Source organism: Chaetodon auriga, chromosome 15, assembly GCF_051107435.1.
Source record: "Chaetodon auriga isolate fChaAug3 chromosome 15, fChaAug3.hap1, whole genome shotgun sequence".
NCBI lineage: Eukaryota > Metazoa > Chordata > Actinopteri > Chaetodontiformes > Chaetodontidae > Chaetodon > Chaetodon auriga.
Window position 1 is genome coordinate 17,242,501 of NC_135088.1, and position 6,213 is coordinate 17,248,713.

A 6,213-nucleotide genomic window follows, 5' to 3' on the forward strand; every position below is an offset into this window, starting at 1 on the left:
AACAAAGGTATGTAAAAGAAAAAAATGAAGAACAATATAATTGTGTTGCGGAGCATGTGAGCCTGTCCTGGTTACCATAGAGACAGACTATCTACTGGCTGAGTCAACTCAGTGACTGACTGGGTGACACTTGCTCTTTAAGTTGGCCGCTCCACAGGTCCAACAGAAGTGACTCAAGCAGAGAATCCACTGAGGCTTAATTGTAAATTACTAATATGTCAAAGGGTTAGATTGTGTCTGCTAAAAGAAATCAGAGTATAGAAATTCAACTTAGTTCATATTAATTGATTGCTTTGCAGTAACTGCAGGGACAATTATGATCCAGCAGCTCTACCAGTTTTCTTGCCCCTCTGCAGAACCTGCATTTTCACTCGTCACTGGGTACAAATCAAGACCGTGAATTCCTACTGTAAAACGTGCATCCCCGCTTCGCTAGAGTGTGGAAAGATAAGGGATGATTTAATGATTTTCCCAGCTGATGTGATTTGATATATTGGCTGACTCTGCGCCTTTAGCTAGTATAACAGGTAAAATCCATTACCCTCACACCAGCATGATTTATGATGGGTAGTCTCACAGCTTAGGTCTCCTTACAGCTGATCAGCCAATACAATTTATGGCAACATGTTACTCTACACATTTCTAGTGACTGGAGACCCTTGCCATTAGTAATGAGAAGCCATGGCCTTTGGCTGGAAACACTTGCTAAGGGCACGGGCATTTGCTTTAGCTATTCACAAAGGCTGCTTCACACAAAAAACCCTGATGGAGGGTCACTCCTACCACAAAATAATCCCATTACATACACTGGGATCAAAGAGGCTGCATTCAGACACCGCTACTGTTTAAAGGGAGATAATGACATGCTGACACATACACTTTATGTTCGTTATTGATCGGTGTGTGTGAGAATTCTGTTAGACTTCCTCACGGGGATTTTTTACTGCTTTTGTGTCGTTTTGTAAAAGTTCACTGTCTCAAGTTCAAATAACTGTGAAGCAGTCATGTCAGAGAACCCGTCCGCACCAGTTTGCTGAATTGATATATTTACCAAACAGTTAGGCTTCTTTCAGCAACTCCATTACATGACATTATTGCACAGTATTAAAATGAGACCACAGGAAATATGTTAAGTTCGTCACTGCTCAACTATGTTTTCATGGCAAGTGAACAACGATATGAAGGGAAAAAAACAGACGAAAATGAACAGACAGCCTGTCCTTTTGCCCCTTATTCATCATTTTACATGCAGATAAATAGATAGATAATGCTTGCCCATTGGCACAACCAATTCAGTCTATCTTCTCACACAACTGCTTCATAACCAGCTGACAGATGATCACATTCATCAGGTTTATGTCTTAAGGACAGTTTGTCAGATGCGGGCTATGGGCCTGTTTCGATTTGCTCTGTTTTGACGGCTTCGGAGCCTTATATGTGTGGGAACTTGGACCGACCTCACTATGTGGAGCAGACTATTAAAATGAGCCTGGTGGTCGGTGGAGTGGCGAGAAACAACACCCCAGACTCTCACTGAAGAGCAGAGAAGATTACCCGTGTGGGCACGCCGGTCTCAGATCTTTTTTCCCTCCAATTATACGCACCAATCTCTCCATAGGAAAGCTGCCGATTAGTTATTAACATGGCAGACTATACGTCAGAAGTGTTTGCGCAAAAAAAAAAAAAAAAAGGAAAAGAAAAAATAAATCGTTAATCGTGAGTAAACAGCTCCAAATAAAAGATCCACTAATATAGGCAATTAGTACGATGTTTGCAGCTCGTATAAAAGAAAAGGCGAGAGAGGGATGATGCAAATGGATCACATTTTCTGCTCCACAGAATCATAATAATAATAAAAAAAAAAACGCAATTAGCCGATCGCCAGTAGAGATCCGACTGACGCGTATGCACTCATATTGTAAGTGAAGTGCAATGAAATGCAGCTAATGACTTCGAACCATTACTCACTCTACTCGGATGTGCTTTGATTTCAGTGCATCGTCATATTAATCCTGCAGCGCATCATTACTGTGGGTGACATATCTACACTGTTACCTTTCCACCGCTGCGTCCTATCAACCTGTAACACGGAGCCGCAGCTGTATCGGCTTGTCAGTGATAAAGTGCACGGCGGGCAACTTGTTGTATAAACAGCCCATTTGGGCCGTGGCCTGCGTTATGAGCCGTCACTTCAGACAAGTCGGGCACGCTTTCAAAAGAAACTTCATTCGCATCGCAACAGCAAACCTCCAGCAATGTCGCCCAAACGAAACAACTTTCTTGGATGATTTTCATTTCGGTACCTGAGCCAGAGACTTCTCCGTGAGCGCTTGACGCGTATAGCCAATCCGTCCGCAGCTGATGTGTCCACCGGTGATCCCAGAGGCAGGTGTCTCACCCTCAAACCTCCGTCACAGTGCTGACATCGAAATAACTTCAGCAGCCACAAAATCCATTCACAGCATTGACAACTTTCCGCATCAAAATGCAGGATACTGTGTCCACCGTCGTCCGGCACTCTGGTTCACAGATCTCTGCCCGTGGAAACGTTAGTTAGGAGCTGTTTGCGTTGGATTCTTCTATGACAGAGCTGGGAAACGAGGAGTCTCATTCCACGGGGATCGCCTACTGTGTGCCATTTCCAATCCTCAATAACTGATCCCTGCCAAGATATGCACTCGCTGGCGCATCCCTTCGGTCCAAGTTTCTCGAGCGCTTCCCCTGATATAAGTAGGCTAGAGCGCACTCTAAGGACGCACTGGATGTCTAAACGATAGCGGCAGAAATGTCATTTTTTTTGCAACGTGAAATGGAGTAGCCAAACAAGAAGCCCATCTGAAGCATTTCCAGAGAGCAAGTGGTGAGATACTGTGGGTAGGTTACTTGCTCCCCTCTCTCCCTTCTCTCTCTACTCATCAGAGCGTGGGAGGAGGTGGGGCTCCCATCCACCGCAGCACACAGCAACTTCACACTCAGCATCACATTATGCCCGGGCTGTCGACCAGGAAATTGTGTGATTCCTACAGCTTAAGAAGATCTCATCAAACTGGGTCACCTCAAATAGGGGAGTGCACCTTAATAAATAAAGCAGACCCTGCAGTCTTTTATTTTTATTTTTTTAAATCCTGGCTGCAAAACGACCAAAGATGACTAAAGATGCACTGATTGTACAAATTGTCTAAATTTGATGTAACAGGTAGCCCGCACTGACAGTTTACCTGTTGATATGTTTTCCATGTAGCAAAATGAATGGCCTAAAATGGAAGCTGCTGACCACAATTTATTCATTTGGCGCCACCCTCAGGCGGCTATAATAAGGAAGGGAAGTAATACAGTCCTCTCCATCAGACGAGGAAATGAAGGGAACTGAATGTTAACATGTGTATGATGTTGGAGTAATGTTATACTTGCCAGTGGAGACAATGACTATCAGTTGCACAGGGGGGAAAGGCTATACTGTTGATGTACACTAGAATGCAGTACTAATGTCTGACATCCTCTGTTAAAGCTGCAACAGTGTAATTAAAAAAAAAAACAAAAAACAATGCTTTTGCTCAGGGCTATAAATCAGCATGGCTCAGCAGGGAGCGAAATCCATCCCACGCCACAGTTATTCTCTTCCTTTCTTCCCAAACACTGATGCAAGTGATCATAACTGCTTAAGCATAAGCAATGGACCAGGAGCAATGAGTCAAACACAGGTTCTGTCACAGAGGAAAGCCTTAAGCAATGTCCTCCGGAGAAAACTTGATTTCCTATCTTCCCCAGCCATTCTGAAGCAAGAGTTTATCTGAGTGTTTCCAGTCTGTGATCCTTTACTCCTCCCCCATCTCTCATTAGCTGCAAACACACAGCTGTTGGGTTACCTCTCCAGGGCTCCCATTAAGGGCTGCCACTCAGGCTTACTGTGTCCCTGAGCCAATCATATTATAGCTCCCGCCCACGCACCGCCACTGCTATGCTGCTCTTCACCAGCCATACAAATAACATTTAAGTATTTTCACAGGTGGCCCATAAGTTGTCTGAGAGGAGAGCGTATAGAAAGAGAGGAAAAGAACATTAGAGGAACAGAGGTTGACATTTACTTACGTTAGGAAACATTAGAACATTGAGCGACAATTTAAATCAAATAATTAGATTTGATTTCAATGTTTTAAAGCCTCGTTTAGGTTGTTGCTTTAAGTGGCTGCAAAAAAAAAAATAATAATTCAAGGGTCTTGGCAGAAATGAGGTTTGATGATCTATTTGTTAGTTAATTAAACATTTTCTCTCAAATTGTGTTGTTTTTTTTGTAATAAATCACATGAATCGAAATATGAATTGAAGGCAGGCTTTCAAGATAATTACACATAAAGCCACATATTGTCGACTTCATTTATTGAAATTCATGTATTTCTTAAACAGAACAGCCGAGACAGACTGAGGCCACGATTCTGCTGTGGTATTGTCCGTTTCAGGTATAACCGAGCGTGGGCTGAGATACTGCTTTATTTGATGTCCTTATTAGTCAGTTTAAAGAGCGCAAGTCTGTTTGATTCCCACTCACCTTTTCCTGGTGGCCATATTTGAATATGAGAAAGGTAGAACCAGGACAAGGCGAGGGTAATCGGTGCATAAGAACAAAGGCAGAGAATGCCCTCAAACTCTCCCAAATTCCCCAAAAGAGTCTGCCCACCATGCAGTAGCTGGCCAGCACACTCTCTGTGGCCAGTGCTCTGAATATTACAGCTTCATACTTTGATGAGGAACTGATTCTTCCAAATCTGTCTTACTGGTATACAAACACTCAACAAGTATCAACTAAATGCTAGGGAAGTTTTTTTTTTCTCCAATATATATATATATATATATATATTTGGGAGCCATCTCCGTCTACGTCTATTGATGCTGGAAACCTTGAAGCTCAGCTCACTTGAATGCGCCCTAGGCAGACAGAATGTTATAATTCTAAGCTCATGGTTTGTTTGCAATTGCGGCACACAACACGGCATGTGAATGTGATCTGTATACATTTACATCTATTCTCTTATCACATACCACACCTGGAGCACCTTTACTCCCCCCGCAAACACGCACACTTTCAGAGGAGGTATATAGAGAGCAAAGACAAACAAAGACAGACGCAAGGATACACACACACACACACACACACGCGCACACACACACACACACACACACACACACACACACACATAACAGAAATGGGCATACATCTAAAGGTAGAAAAATGAGGTAAAAGAGTACAGATTAAAAAAAACCTGCAGCGACCGTTTGAAGAGTAAATCCACATGGTGAGAAAAATGGGCACATATCTACTACTGCACTGTTTGCTATAGGTACAAAGGTTAAAGGATGCTGAACCTCTGGACAGATTCCCACCAGTGATGTCACAGCAGGTGTTTTTGCCTTTGCCAGCTGATGGACAACACATGACATCATGGGGTGAGACCAGAGGTGCAACAAAAATTAAGGCGACAAGCATCAGTACACTAGCATTTTTCTGCCATATGTGATTTGGTGTGGACTTACTCTTTAAATGTCACAGGAATAAAAATAGAGTCTGAGAGATTTCGTTCTCAGCTATGGAGAGAAACATCCTTTGCCTTCCTGACATTTTTCTCTTTTCCTGGGCAGACACTGAGACTCAAATAGCTGGATCGGTAATCGTATTAAAAAGTTGAAATAGTTTGCGAGGCGAGGTAACATCTCAGCGAGCAGCGTCGTTTGGTTCAAGAGCTGAAGTTGGATAGAGCCCGGTTCAAGGAGGATGACAGTGAGCGGTCAGCACTCAGAGCAGAATAGGCACTCAGCGCCTCATCACGCTGCTGGCATTTGTAGCGCACTGTAAATACGCTGTGGTCCCTTTGCAAACAAAGTGGGAAAAGCAAAAAACAAAAATGCTTTGGTGGGATAAACATAATAGAGAAGTGAAGTAAAGGAAAATTGACCGACTGAAGTAATTTGTTAGAAGTAATTGTTTGTTTGCTACCAGATAAATTGTCACAAATAGTTACCTAATGGATAAATGGTTGAAATACAGCTGAAAGTCCTGGATTAATGGCTGAAATGTTCAGTCTCTACCCATAAAATGGTAACGGGCTACAAATGCAAACTTGATCAAACAGACTTCAACATTGGCAGTTCAGCTGCAGGAAAAAAAATTCTGTTTCATATAATAGATTAACAGTGGAATAACTGTTGAATTCAAAGGGA

General features: G+C 42.7%; 1 protein-coding gene across 1 annotated transcript in view; it reads right to left on the bottom strand.

The window, feature by feature from the left end:
* pcdh1a (protocadherin 1a) overlaps positions 1–2,910 on the bottom strand; it is an 88,129-nt gene extending 85,219 nt beyond the window's left edge. The window contains exon 1 of the mRNA XM_076750605.1: positions 2,304–2,910. The gene's annotated coding sequence lies outside the window, so the exon portion shown is untranslated. The remainder of the gene's footprint in view (positions 1–2,303) is intronic.
* Between the last annotated feature and the right edge of the window lie 3,303 nt (positions 2,911–6,213).